The sequence below is a fragment of the Pyrus communis genome, chromosome 8 (assembly GCF_041283825.1).
Source record: "Pyrus communis isolate YQ-2024b chromosome 8, ASM4128382v1, whole genome shotgun sequence".
NCBI lineage: Eukaryota > Viridiplantae > Streptophyta > Magnoliopsida > Rosales > Rosaceae > Pyrus > Pyrus communis.
The window spans coordinates 17,603,895-17,617,790 of record NC_142572.1 but is presented as its reverse complement, the minus strand read 5'-3'; the positions used below and the strand labels follow the sequence as shown (position 1 = coordinate 17,617,790).

The 13,896-nt window shown below is 35.5% G+C and overlaps 2 pseudogenes; both read left to right on the top strand.

Annotated features, from left to right (window-relative positions):
- The first annotated feature begins 4,567 nt into the window (after nt 1–4,567).
- LOC148695233 (uncharacterized) lies at nt 4,568–5,342 on the top strand (annotated as a pseudogene).
- A 4,557-nt stretch (nt 5,343–9,899) lies between these two features.
- On the top strand, nt 9,900–10,451 carry LOC148695232 (secreted RxLR effector protein 161 pseudogene; annotated as a pseudogene).
- Nucleotides 10,452–13,896: the final 3,445 nt, after the last annotated feature.

The window sequence follows — 13,896 nt, the reverse complement described above, 5'->3', positions numbered from 1 at the left end:
TCCTTTATAACCAATGAAATATCCTCCCTAATTGAACCAAGTATGCTCCTTGAAAAAGCCCTAGACTTAGTTTCAAACTTGGCAACAAAGTTTCACAAAAATGGGCATACATTTACAAAGTGTAAAGAGATTCAATTCGGTTTCTGAACCTCCAAAACCTCAACCAAACCAATAAGGTTCGATTTAGTTCGGTTTTTTAATTTTTTTTTTCCGATTTCGGTTCGGTGTTCAGCCAGTTTTTTCCGATTTTTGGTTTTTTTTTGAACCCACCCCTAAAATTTATTTTTGGTTTATGAGAATGTATGTTGCAACAACCAATAACGGATTCACTTTTTCAAAGCAACTGATCACAAATTGACAATTGTAAAAATTTCAAGAGGGTACAATCATACACGTTTAAAGTTAATAATGAAGCAAACCTTCGAAGTTTTTCCTTTTTAATAAGAAAGAATAGAAGTTATGTCAATAGACAAAATATAGGAAGATTGTTATATAATATTACAAAGGTTTGTGCACAAAATTAGGTAAATACTCTTGTAACGGGTAAAGATTCATTATACGGTATTTATAAAAGACATTTGACTAACTTTGTGCAAGGTAATTTTCATATGATGGGCCAACATTGTGTGTAAACAAGTGATTAGCGCTATATTAATAATTTTTTTATGAACTAACCCAATACTTATGCGCTTCTACAAATAGACATAAGCTCAAAAGCATAAACTTTTGCCCTTTGGTGGACTACATCAGACGTATGATGTGAGACGAACTTCGAGCCGGTTAGACCAAATATAGGGGGTCTCTTTTGATTTTGTAAGTAGAGCCACATGAATTATGTGAGTGTTCGACCCAAGAATTTATTTTTTAATACATAAATTTTCCCTTGCCAGTTGCACTATACGTTTAATAAACGTTTGTCACGTATATGTAAAGTGAGTCACCAGTCCAATAATATTTGCCACATGGCAAATCTCTTCCTTCTAATATGAAGTGCATGATATGGGCACATGGATAGGACGTAGATATGAAACATCAATTCTCAAGTTTGCAGAAGAAAATAACCTTGTACGTGCAAAGTTCTATACTTTTACATGAAAAGGCATAAAACCTATCTGTGGATAAGCGATTACATGTTCCATTCCATGGGCACGTACTGCATAAAAACACAGAGCTGCAGTATCTTCACCCGTGACCGACAGGCGACGGGTTATTTCTACTAGTAAGATACTGAGGTTTGGACGCATGTCGTTGGCGGCAAGCAAAACGTTGAAGCTTACAACACAACAAAACAGAGAGAATGGATAGATGTTGGTGAACTCACTGTTTAGTCTTTTGTGCCGTCCCTTTGCTCAATCCCCCTTTTCTTTTTTCTTGGCCAGTATAACTTCCAGAATTTTGGTCTCCTTGAAATTAGTTTTTTGTCAGATTCTCTATTTTCTTTCGCATTTAGTTTTTGAGTGTAGTTTTGCTCACCAATCTAAGCTGGTGATGAACATCATTATTATATTAATTGTCGCTATTATACAAAACTTGAAATTCAACCAATGCGCGCAGTAACGAAAACCAATGTGGTGAGTGATGAGCAAATATTTTCTTTGGTCTTCTGGTTGGCCAGTTGGCATGCATACCTTTCAAGGTGTATTTTTATTCCATTTGGACCAAGAATTTCCAGACCATTACTCATTGCTCTTCTGAATTCTGAACCAGTTGTGGATTGTGCTCGTTTGGAATTCGCTGGCACTGGCACCGTATGAAGACTTGCCACCTAACTCCATATGTCAATGTTTCAACTCACCGCTGCTTACCTTTTGTAATTTCCCAGGATTCTAAAGTTGTTTTTGGTTTGTAGCTTCCCACAGACGCATAAATTCCCCTACAATTCTGTCACAATATTCTTGGTATAGAAATAAAATCACAAATTTGTCCAATTTGGTAGGTCAAATTAGCTTGTTATATGGTACGGATTCTACTTATAACAAGAAAATTTGATCCGTAATTCAAATCTGTTTGTGGAAAAGGTTTCTCCACTCACCTTTTTATTCAAGAGTTTAGATCAAATATGAAGTAGATTATTTGGCTTATTTCTTTGAGTAGGAGCGCCATTTGTAAGACGTCTTTCACAAAAGTATAAAATTGATTTTATGAAGTATAACATTTTGATTCTACGTTGATCTCACTCGTATGAGACTTATCAAACAAATACGCCCATCACATTTTTGAAACGTCTGCCAAAAAAAAAAAAAAAAAAGGCCTTTTATGGCTTTGACGAGTTATTTGTGCATGTTACAAACCATGATTTGTACAAATAGGTGACTCTTTTCGTGGCAGAGACAAGCAATGTCCAGTTGTCCATAGCTAATTGAGACTTTTAAGGTTTGACATCAACCAATCGAAAATTAGATAAAAATTCGATTCAGCCCATCTTCAAGTCTAGTCCACCTGGCCGTTCAAGACCGAGTAGACGGGAACAAAACAGCAATTGGTGCTGAGTGCTCTTAACCGCATGAGTCACAGTTTCGTATGCGCTCTTGTACGTTTTAAATATACTTAGTTGGGCTGGGCTACCCCGCACAAGTTATGTGCAGATTCAGAAACAGCTAGTTTTGGATCGATATTTTGTGGGCTTTGGCCCTCCGACCCTTTTGCAGTCTTCCTTCCCTTCAATCTTACATAGGCAGTTTGGCGGGCGGAATCAACAGACAAAAGGTAAAGTTAACTGTAACAAAAAATTTCTCCGGTCAACGAAAATTTAATATTCAACATCTACGTTCCTCCGAACTTAGACTAAATTTTCTGTATATGAGTCCATCAGATTACGTCCTCCAAATGAATCTTCCAAGTCTTCAACTAACCCTCGTGTAGTTTGAACAAATCCATGCACTTTCCCACACATTTCTTCCTTCCCAAGTCAAAAATATGAAGCTCACATTCCCACCTCCTCCCCACACACTCGGACACTACTATTTATAGCACCCAAATCCCCACTCGCTTCTTCCAAACCAAATCAAACCGAAAACTCAAACACCGGCCAGAAGCATAGTCTGATCAAGCACCATCGAACATTTCGCAATATATTCTTCTTCCAGATGGCGAAAAGTTGGAAACCCTTGTTCTCCTTCCTTGTTGCCGTCCTTGTCGTAAGCTCTTTGGTTTTGTGTACGTCGGAGGCTCGTTCTCTTAAGTTGGCGAACATAGACAAGGAGATGGAGAGTGTGTTTGATGGGTTGTATATTGGAACTGTGAAGGAAGGTCCGAGCGACGGAAGGGGTCATGCGTTCACCGAGTCGGAAACCCTAGGAGGGAACAAATCTGGTCCTAGCTCTAGCGGTGAGGGACACTGATTGCAGCAGCCATTTGCCATTGTCGCCGCTGCGTACTAGTGATTGATTCTTTCATTATGGTTAAGATAAATATTTTTATACAGTTTTGGGTATTTTGCATATGTAGATTAAGGTGTATTTTCATATAACATGTAGAACATGTTGTAGCCCTATAATAAAGCACTAGCTAAACAAGTTCAGTTTCTTTTATTTGTATGTGATGTAATGCAGCTATGATGTAATATTCTTCATAAAATAATAAAAAAAAGTATGTTTTATTTGTAATACCTAAACTATGTCTAGGCACATAAGTTGGTTTTCTATTACTAGACTTTCATCCATCGATGTAGGATACTCTTAACACAAAGGACATATACAACATGAGTACATTGTCACAATGATGTCATGTGCTAATAAAATAAAGATATATAAATTCTTTTTGTCCATATATCCTCTTTTTATTAATACATAATATCACGTGGTAGTATATCATGTTGGAACTTGTGAAACTTGTGGGATCTTTAGTCCCACATCGCCCATTCCTCTTTTGAAGATCCACTTTATAAGTGTGTTTCCACACTTATGGTTTGAAAGAAATTGAGCCAAAGTCATGGACCTTGGGCTTTAGACTTGGAGGGTTTTGGTGCATATTTTATAAATGTCAAAGATTGGCCTTGGGCTCAGATGGACGAAAAACACAAGTATCATTTTTACATTTGATTTTTGCATTTAGTTTTTTTTTTTTTTTTTTTTTTTTTTTTTCTGAAATGATAAAATTGATCACGTGAACAGTTACAACCATTCTTAAAGATAAACATGAACGGCTTTAACTGCTTCATTACGCCATTATAAATATGGCCATAAGATTAGAAACCGAATAACAATTCCATCGCTTCTTTTCACATACTTCACAAAGAAACACCACAACCAATTCGCCAAGAATCTAAATTCGAGTGCAAGAACTTGGATTAGATAGTTGTATCATGCAAGATAGACGTTCGTTGAACTACTGCACTGGTGTAGAGGCGAATTTCTGTCTTAGGAGATTGCTACTGCAAGTCTCTATCTTCCTAACCAAGTCAGTGTTTTGTGATTTATTATTCAATTTTATTAATTGTTTATTGTGAGATATATTATATCTTTGTGAAATTTCTATTCGAAATAAACTGTGCAATTGTTATATATTATATACTTGACATTTGATTGGTTTTAACAATCTAAGACAGAAATTTTATTCCCTTGAAACCATGGATCAATCAAATGTTGGTGTCATCAAGCAACACGTTGAGAAACCTGAGAAATTCAAGGGAGCTGATTTCAAACATTGGCAACAGAAGATGTTGTTCTATTTGACAACTCTGAATTTGAGTCATGTCATTACTTCGGAGGCCCCTAAAGCACCAGAAGAGGGAGATATTCCTGCCGAAATTCTGCAGGCTATAGAAACCTGGACTCACAGTGAATTTCTATGCAGAAGCTACATTCTGAATGCTTTAGATGACTCCCTATATGATGTTTATTCATCATATAAGACAGCGAATGAACTGTGGGAGTCTCTGGACAAGAAGTATAAGTATGAATTGGCAAGTTCCAAGAAGTTTGTAATTGGAAAATTTTTGAATTACAAGATGAGTGACACTGAGTCTGTTGTCAAGCGAGTTGAAGAACTCCAAGTGATTGTTCATGAGTTAGATGAAGAAAATCTTGGTCTGAAAGAAGGTTTGTGGTTGGCTCTATTATAGAGAAACTGCCTTCGAATTGGAAAGACTTTAAGATTTATCTGAAGCATCTAACTGAAGACATGAGCATGGATCAATTGATTCTCAAACTGCGTGTGGATAAGGATCATTGCAAAAATGAGAAGTATGATGTCTCATCGCTGGAGGTAAAAGCTAATGTTGTGGAAGGAGGTGACTCACACAAGGCAAGGCACCATAAAAAAACAAAGGCAAGGATGCTGCAAAAAAAACACTGATTGTTGTGAAAGTGAAAACCTTCAAGAAAATCAAAAGAAGTTGTTAGGTATGTGGAAAGACAGGTCATAGGGCAAATGATTGTTGCCACAAGAAGGATTAGAATTCTGGGAGTTCCAATCAAGCAAACGTTGCAGAAAACACGTTTGTTGTTGTATCTGAAGTCAATTTATTGACTAATTCCAATGACTGATGGGTTGATACGGGAACAACAAGGCATGTGTGTGTTGATCGGAATTTATTTGTTACTTACCAATCCGTTGATGGTGGAGAAAATCTGTACATAGGGAATGCAACTGCATCTGCCATTACAGGGAAGGGAAAAGTGATGCTCAAACTTACTTATGGAAAAGAGCTTTCACTCACCAATGTTCTACTTGTTCCTGATATTCGCAAGAATCTGATTTCTAGTTGGCTTCTGAGTAACAAAGGTTTCAAAATAGTCTTTGAATTTGATAAGTTTGTAATCACCAAGGGTGGGGTGTATGTGGGAAAGGGCTACCTGGCTGAGAGGCTCTTCAAATTGAATGTACTTTCTGCTAATACTATTAATAATAATAACAAGCCTAGTGTTTCTTCTGCTTACTTGATTAAGTCATCTACATTATGGCATGCAAGATTAAGTCATGTTAATTTTTGTTCTCTTCAAAGAATGGTTAACTTACGCCTATTGCCCAAATGTTCCATGAACAAAGTATCTAAATGTGAGATATGCACAGAATCTAAATATGCAAGACACTCATATAAATCAATGGAAAAATCCAACGAAATACTTGGTTTAATCCATAGTGATCTTTGTGATTTCAAATCCACACAACTCGTGGAGGAAAGAAATACTATATTTCTTTCATTGATGATTGTAGCAAGTACTATTATATCTATTTGATTCATAGTAAAGATGAAGTTTTAAACATGTTTAAGACATTTAAAGTCGAAGTCGAAAATCAACTAGACAAAAGAATAAAAGTCTTAAAATCGGATAGAGGTGGTGAATACGAATCTAATGACTTTGTAGAATTTTGTTCAACACATGGAATAATACATCAAACAACAACACCATATACTCCTCAACAAAATGGAGTGGTTGAACAAAAAAATCGTATATTGAAGGATATGATTAATTCTATGTTGGTGCACCACATAATTTATGGGGTGAGGCACTCCTTGCTGCAAACACGATTTTGAACCGAATTCCACATAAGAAGACTAATCAATCCCCTTATGAAATTTGGAAAGGTAGGTTACCTACATATAAAACCTTGAAAGTGTGGGGTTGTCTTGCAAAAGTCCAAGTGCCTCTTCCGAAGAGACAAAAACTTGGACCAAAAACAGTGGATTGTATATTTATTGGTTATGCCAATAATAGTTCGGCATAAAGATTTTTGGTTCATAAATTTGAAATTGCAAACATTCATGTAAATTCTATACTTGAATCTACAGAAGCTAAGTTCTTTGAGGAATTTTTTCCTTATAAAGATAGGTCATATGTTTTGAACAAAAGAGTACATGATGTTACTACAAGAAATGATGACGATAATCATGCTTCAACTTCTAGAGTTCAAAGCCAAGATTTGGAACCATGGAAGAGTAAAAGAGCAAAAATTGCAAAGGATTTTGGTCCTGCTTTCCTCACTTTTATAACCGAAGAAGAGCCTCAGACTTATAAGGATGCATTAGAATCATCTGAAGCCCCTTATTGGAAAGAAGCTATTCAAAGTGAAATAGAATCCATCAAGCAAAATAATACACGGGAATTGGTTAATTTGCCTCCTAGAAATAAACACATAGGACACAAATGGATTTTGAAGAGGAAATTGAGACCGGATGGTACAATAGACAAGTATAAAGCTCGTTTAATTGCCAAAGGGTATCGTCAAATGGATGTCAAGACTTTGATACTTATTCACTAGTAGCTAGAATAACATCTATAAGGTTATTAATAGCTATAGCGTATGTGTACAATCTCGAGATACATCAAATGGATGTCAAGACTGCATTTCTAAATGGTGAATTAGATGAAGAAATATATATGGAACAACCTAAAGGTTTCATTGTCAAAGGTTAAGAAAAGAAAGTTTGCAAGTTGATTAAGTCATTATATGGACTCAAACAAGCGCCTAAGCAATGACATGAAAAATTCGATCATAAGATGATTACAAATGGATTTGTAATCAATGAGAGTGATAAATGCATTTATGTTAAGCAAACGAAAAATGCTTATGTTATTGTATGTCTATATGTTGATGACATGCTTATAATGGCAACAAACAAAGATGTGATTAACTCCACAAAGAAAATGCTAAATTCTAGCTTTGATATGAAAGATATGGGATTAGCTTATGTGATTCTTGGAGTTTGAATTCTAAGGAATTCAGATGGATACGTCCTCACTCAATCACATTATGTTGAAAAGGTTCTAAAAAGGTTTGGACATTATGATTGTAAACCTACAGTAACTCATTTTGATCCTATTCATAAACTTACTAAAAACGAAGACGAAAGCGTATCTCAATTGGAGTATACCCAAGTTATAGGTTGCTTGATGTACATTATGAATTGTACAAGACCTAATCTTGCTTATTCAATAAGCCGACTAAGTAGGTATTCAAGTAAACCTAGAAGAGATCAATGGAATTAGGGTATTAAGATACTTAAAGCATACAATGAACTATGGTTTGCATTACACTCAATATCCCCCAATATTAGAAGGATATAGTAATGCAAATTGGATTTCAAGGAGCACAGACAGTAAATCCACAAGTGGATATGTATTTACACTGGGTGGAGTAGCTGTGTCATGGAAATCGTCCAAGCAAACGTGTATATCACGTTCGATAATGGAATCAGAGTTTATAGCCTTAGATACAGCTGCTGATGAAGCTGAATGGCTTAAACATTTTCTAGAAGATATTCCATTATGGCCCAAGCCTGTGACTGCAATATGTACACATTGTGATAGTATGGCTGCACAAGGTCGAGCCAAAAACGCTGAATATAATGGGAAGTCAAGACATATAAGGCAATGACATAAGACCATTAGATAACTACTCAAGAATGGAACTATTTCCATTGATTATATTAAATCTAAGGAGAATATTGTTGATTCTTTGACAAAAGGCCTATCCAAGGATCAAGTGGCATTTACATCGAGGGGAATGGGTTTAAAGCCAACTCGATGAGTTATAACTTGACGAAAACATAACCTAGCTAATTGGAGATCCCATGGTCGTCTAGGTTCAATAGGCAAACTAGTTGAGGAAAACTCAAAGAAAGAAACACACAATCCTTACTCATTTCTATGATGGAAGACAGTGTGCTTCTTGTAAGACGTAGAGGGTGAATCGCTATTCTTAATAATGCTAATATCTTATGTTTAAGATGAATAGAGCAGGCTATTCTCACTTAGCATTACCTATATGAGATTGATGTGGGGTCACATCTTTGAGAATTGATATGGCTACAATTTTTTATATGAACGCTGTTTTTAGTCAATTTTTTTTTCATGTTCATCAAAAAGAGGTTCTAACAATTGAGGCTCTTTGTGAACACTATAATTTCTGAAGAATTATTCAGTTTCCATTTATTTTTGTATTCTTAAGTGTTCATTTTGTTCTTAATTACAGACGATCAGTTATATGGCAGATTGTGTTGTAGGTACTGGATCATTTGGAATCGTTTTTCAGGTATATATTTACTCTAATGACAGCTAAGCACTTTCACATTCTAATCATTATTTCGAGCAGAAGGAGAGAATAATGCTCAACGAGAAAAATGGAGAATCCTTTCATGTCCTTTTTATTTTTTTTTATTATTAATATATTTGATGTTGGTTTTATCCGACAGAGAATGCTTTACTTATGCATTATTAATATTTCCTGTCGGTTATAGAAGACACAAGTTCTGTCTGTTATATGTATTTTCTGTCGGTTTTATTTGACAGAAAATGCTCTTATTTATTCATTGTTAATATATTTTCTATCGGTTATATCTGACACAAGATCTGTCAGTTTTAGAGTATTTTCTGTCGGAAAATTCATTTTCTGACGCTGGCAAATCTGTCGCTTATTATATCTGCCACTGCATCCATTTTCTCTCGGATTTTGAATAATATCCAACAGTAATGTATGTTTCTTGTTGGTTTTTAGACCACCATCAATAGATAATTTTGTAGTAGTGTATGGCTTAAAACAAGCATCAAGGCAATGATACTTGAAATTTGATCAAATTGTCTCTGCACAAGGTTTTGTGGAAAATAAGCTGGATGACTGCATATACATTAAGTTCTCAGGATCCAAATTTATTTTCTTGGTGCTTTAAGTTGATGGTATTCTTCTTGCTAGTTCATGTCCTCAATTGCTTCAAAATACTAAAAGAATGTTGAGTGATAACTTTGAGATGAAAGACCTTGGTGAAGCACATTAAGTATTAGGAATAGAGATTGTTAGAGATAGACAAAGGAAGCTTCTTGGCTTATCTCAAAAGGGATAGTGACAGAGTATTGCTGAGAATTAATATGGAAAGTTGCAACAATGGTCAAGTTCCAGTCAATAAAGGTAATAAGTTCTCGAAGAATCAATGTCCAAAAACTGATTTTAAAATAAGGAAAATGCAATCTAAACCTTATGCTTCATTGGTTGGAAGTCTTATGTATGCAACTATATGTACAATACCAGATATTGCCTTTATTGTTGGCATGCTAGGCATATTTCAAGCAAATCTAGGTAAAGCACACTCAGTGGCAGCCAATAAGGTTCTGCAATACTTGCAGAGAATCAAAACTCATATGTTGGTATATGACAGAAGCAATTCTTTGGAACTTATGGGATATATAGACTCAGATTTGGCTGAAGATGTGGATGACAGGAAGTTAACGGGAGGTTATATCTTCATGCTCAATGGAGGGGCAGTTTCATGGAAAAGTGCAAAACAAACTGTTATAACTACATCTACTATGAAGGCTGAATTTGCAGCCTGCTTTGAAGGCGTGAAACAGGCAGCATGGTTAAAGAACTTTTTGATAGATTTAAAGGTTGTGAATTCGATTCAGAGGCCTATTAAGATGTTTTGTGATAACAACTCGGCTGTATTCTTTGCCAAGAATAATAGGCATACCTCAGCTTCACGATTGATGGATGTGAAATTTCTTAAGGTCAGATAACAGGTCAAGAAGGGAGTTATTGAAGTGCAGCACATAAGCACTGCAATGATGCTTGCTGATCTATTAACTAAAGCATTGCCTATTGGAGAATTTAACAAGCATGTTTCTTTGATGGGATTGCTAGAAGGTTTTGATCAGTGGGAGTAATAAAAAATGTTTTAAGGCCTTATGGTTGTAGCTGTGAAGGATTTAGAATAATGAGTGCAATTCTGACAAGCTGAGGTTAAGTTATAGCTAGTTTGCTAGTTTGATTTTGTGTTTTAATAAGTGTCATTGTCTCAAGATTCAATGCTTTAGTTTCGAAAGTACTGTAGTTTTGGTGATGGACTATGTAATAAGTTAGATTCATTTAATACTTTGGAAAATAATTTGTCTGTTTTAAAGTTTATAGTTAATGAATTTTATTCAACCATTAAAATGTTGCTTTTCATTGAAGATTAGTATGTGTTGTGATCTTTTGAAAAGTGAGAGCATAATCTGGACTGTTGTTTTGAGTCATGAGTCATATTTGCAGATTGAATACATATGAGCATAGAATCAATACTGCATTTTGGTTGTAGCATGTGATTCTTGGTTTCTATATTTTGAGATGTAATGGGACGATGGTCATGATGGTGAAATCTTGAACAAGGCTACGTGATCACTTCTTATAATTGGTTAAAGTTGTGTTTGATCTTTGACTCATGTTCAAGTGGGAGAATGTAAGAATGTGAACATTAGATTGAATGATCGGCATTAGCTATTTGAGACCAATTAGAATAAGAAAGCCTTGTACGAAGATGAATACCAATTCTTGTCAATAGATGATTCTATTGCAGTGATGAACTGAAGTGGATTAGGAAAACATAAGTTGCTTTCCATAAGGATTCTAATAGGGAATTCACATTCTAATATGAGACGGAATGTGTGTGTGTGTGTGTGGCAGTCTCTCATCTTGCATCATCATGCTCTTTTGGAACTAAGCCCTATTCTTGGTTTGAGCAATAAGTATCCTGACAGAGAGAAGAATAATTGCTGCATTTTCAGATTGGACGAGATCGATCATGGTTGCATCCAATGGAAATTCTTCAGGTTAGCATACTTTAGTCTTATATGGATTGATGTTTTGTGTCTTGTCTGACTGTAGTTCAAGTAACTGAATCTTTCATGGGATTTAAGAGTTAACAGTCTGGGGAATGGAAAAAGGTGCCAGCTGGGGAATCAAAGCTCTGCCATAAAACAATATGATTATTGGAGTTTAGTAATACCAGATTGCCGGAGCTGTGGAGGGTTAAGTGAGCCAGTGAGAGTGAAGTGGTGGTGGTGGCCCAAACTGTGGACTTTTCGGCATCAGTTGAGATACCCAGTTTTGAGGACAGGGAGCTTGGAACGTTTACCGTTGACTGGATGATTGATATTGGTCGTCCAGACAACGGTGCGATTTTGTCGGTGGACGGAAGGTGAAGGCTTGGAGAATCAAATGGCAAAGCAATATGAGTTGTTGCCAACTTGGTGAAAGCCGGCGGTGAAAGCTCTATCAGGTGAAATTAGAACATCCTCTGGTTTCTCGATGGAGAGGGAGGAGACTTTAATCATAGTGTCGGAGGTTGAAGACGAAGGTGGAGAATTAATGGCTAGAGAAAAGAAAAATGAGAAATAGAGTAGCCATTTGAAATTAGAGGGGGGATCGAAGTTGGTCACAAAATACACTTTGATTTTCAATAAATATATTCTGTCGCAGAATGTTGTACAAGGATTCTCAAATATCAAGTATCCGATACTGAAGCTATGTCAAGGTTTTGTCAAAGTCGTGTAAGAACATAATAGATCCATTGATGTTTGAAGTCATGCCTGGAAATTGAAGAATTTTCCACACTTTCTTTATCTATGGGTTGGTAGGAGACAATACTTGCATCCTGTTGTTGTGATGCACGTATTCCTTCATGTACTAAGGGAGGCCAAATTTTTCAACCAAATTTGCAAACTAAATTGTGTCATCAATAAGAAACAAGCATGTTAATCAACACTTAATTAATAACTCAATCATCTACAACCATATCATTTGGTTTGTAAATTTAGTATCATATCTTGGCTGAATATAATCAACAATCGAAATCGTTCAATTTATTAATCTGGATTTGAAGATCAATCTTACAAAAAATCATTCAAATTGGAGATCGCTTAATCATCAAAATGTATCAAATAAATGAACAATTCGTCATGAATATGTTACCTAGTACTTATATTGTCGATTTGCTCTATACATTTGAATAAATGGTGATCTCTGATTGAAGAGATTTTTGTAGGGTGTGATATTCAAATGAAAATTAAGAAAATAAATAGTACCAATTATGAAATTTGTACAGTTCGTATACGTTATTTGCAAGAGAAGAGTGCAGATATTATCCAAATTATGTTTACCGACAAATGGATTGGCACCAGCAGCCTGCATGGTTCTAAAATTTATCTAGAATGAATTAGTGAAGTATTGAATCCCACAAGCAGGAGAACAGTTTACATAGAGCAAATTTATCGTCATGCGGTGTTCTAATCCAACAATGCAATGGCATGTAGAAAGAAACTTACTAACAATGAACTCGTTTCATTCCTCCTCCACAGGCAACTAAGTTCACTTCTTCCAAACTAAATTAGCAAGCCAATGCTGTAATTAGATCTTTGACAAACGATGCAACCTCTGCCCCCTAGGGCCTAGATTTTTTCAGGGACAAATTTTCATTATTATTGTTAACACATGCCACATGGTGTACTATATTTGCCTAGGTAACACTCGACTAACAGGTTCAATGAACCTGGATGCTAGGATTAAATTCTCAGTTCTTGATAAATAGTCAAGGTCAACCACTTTATTTCGTTAATCAAGAACTCTCACTACACTCTTATTACTTCCTATCTTTCTGACTTAAGCATCGGAAGCGCTTTCACTAACACCACACCATCGTTAGTCTAACTTTGTTTCTCTATTTTTTGTGTGTGTAGATTTTTGTAAATTTGTTAGGGGTGGGGGGCTTTGCCAAAATTGAAACCAAACCGAAACTTTGGTTTAGTTCAATTTTCTTTTGATTTTTTCGGTTCGGTTTTTTTCGATTTGGTTTTATTTGGTTCGGTTTTGGTTTTGGTTTTTTTTTTTTTTTTTTTTTTACTTGATCATTTTTTAATATGGAATTTAAAAAAAGAGGCTTGCATTGGTAGACTAATAATAAGAAAATGGGGAAAGTGGGAAAGTGGGAAGGTAGTTGTATATATACAAGATTATATAAACCAATCCTATGCTATCAACAACTTCAATTGCAAAGAAAAATGATCACCGTATCCATTCAAAAAATAAAAAAATAGAGAAGCTCTTCTAAATTCTAAAGCCTTCTAAAACTTTCCTCTATAACCAAATAAATATCCTCTCTAATTGAATCAAGTATGCTCCTTGAAAAAGCCCTAGGCTTAGTTTCAA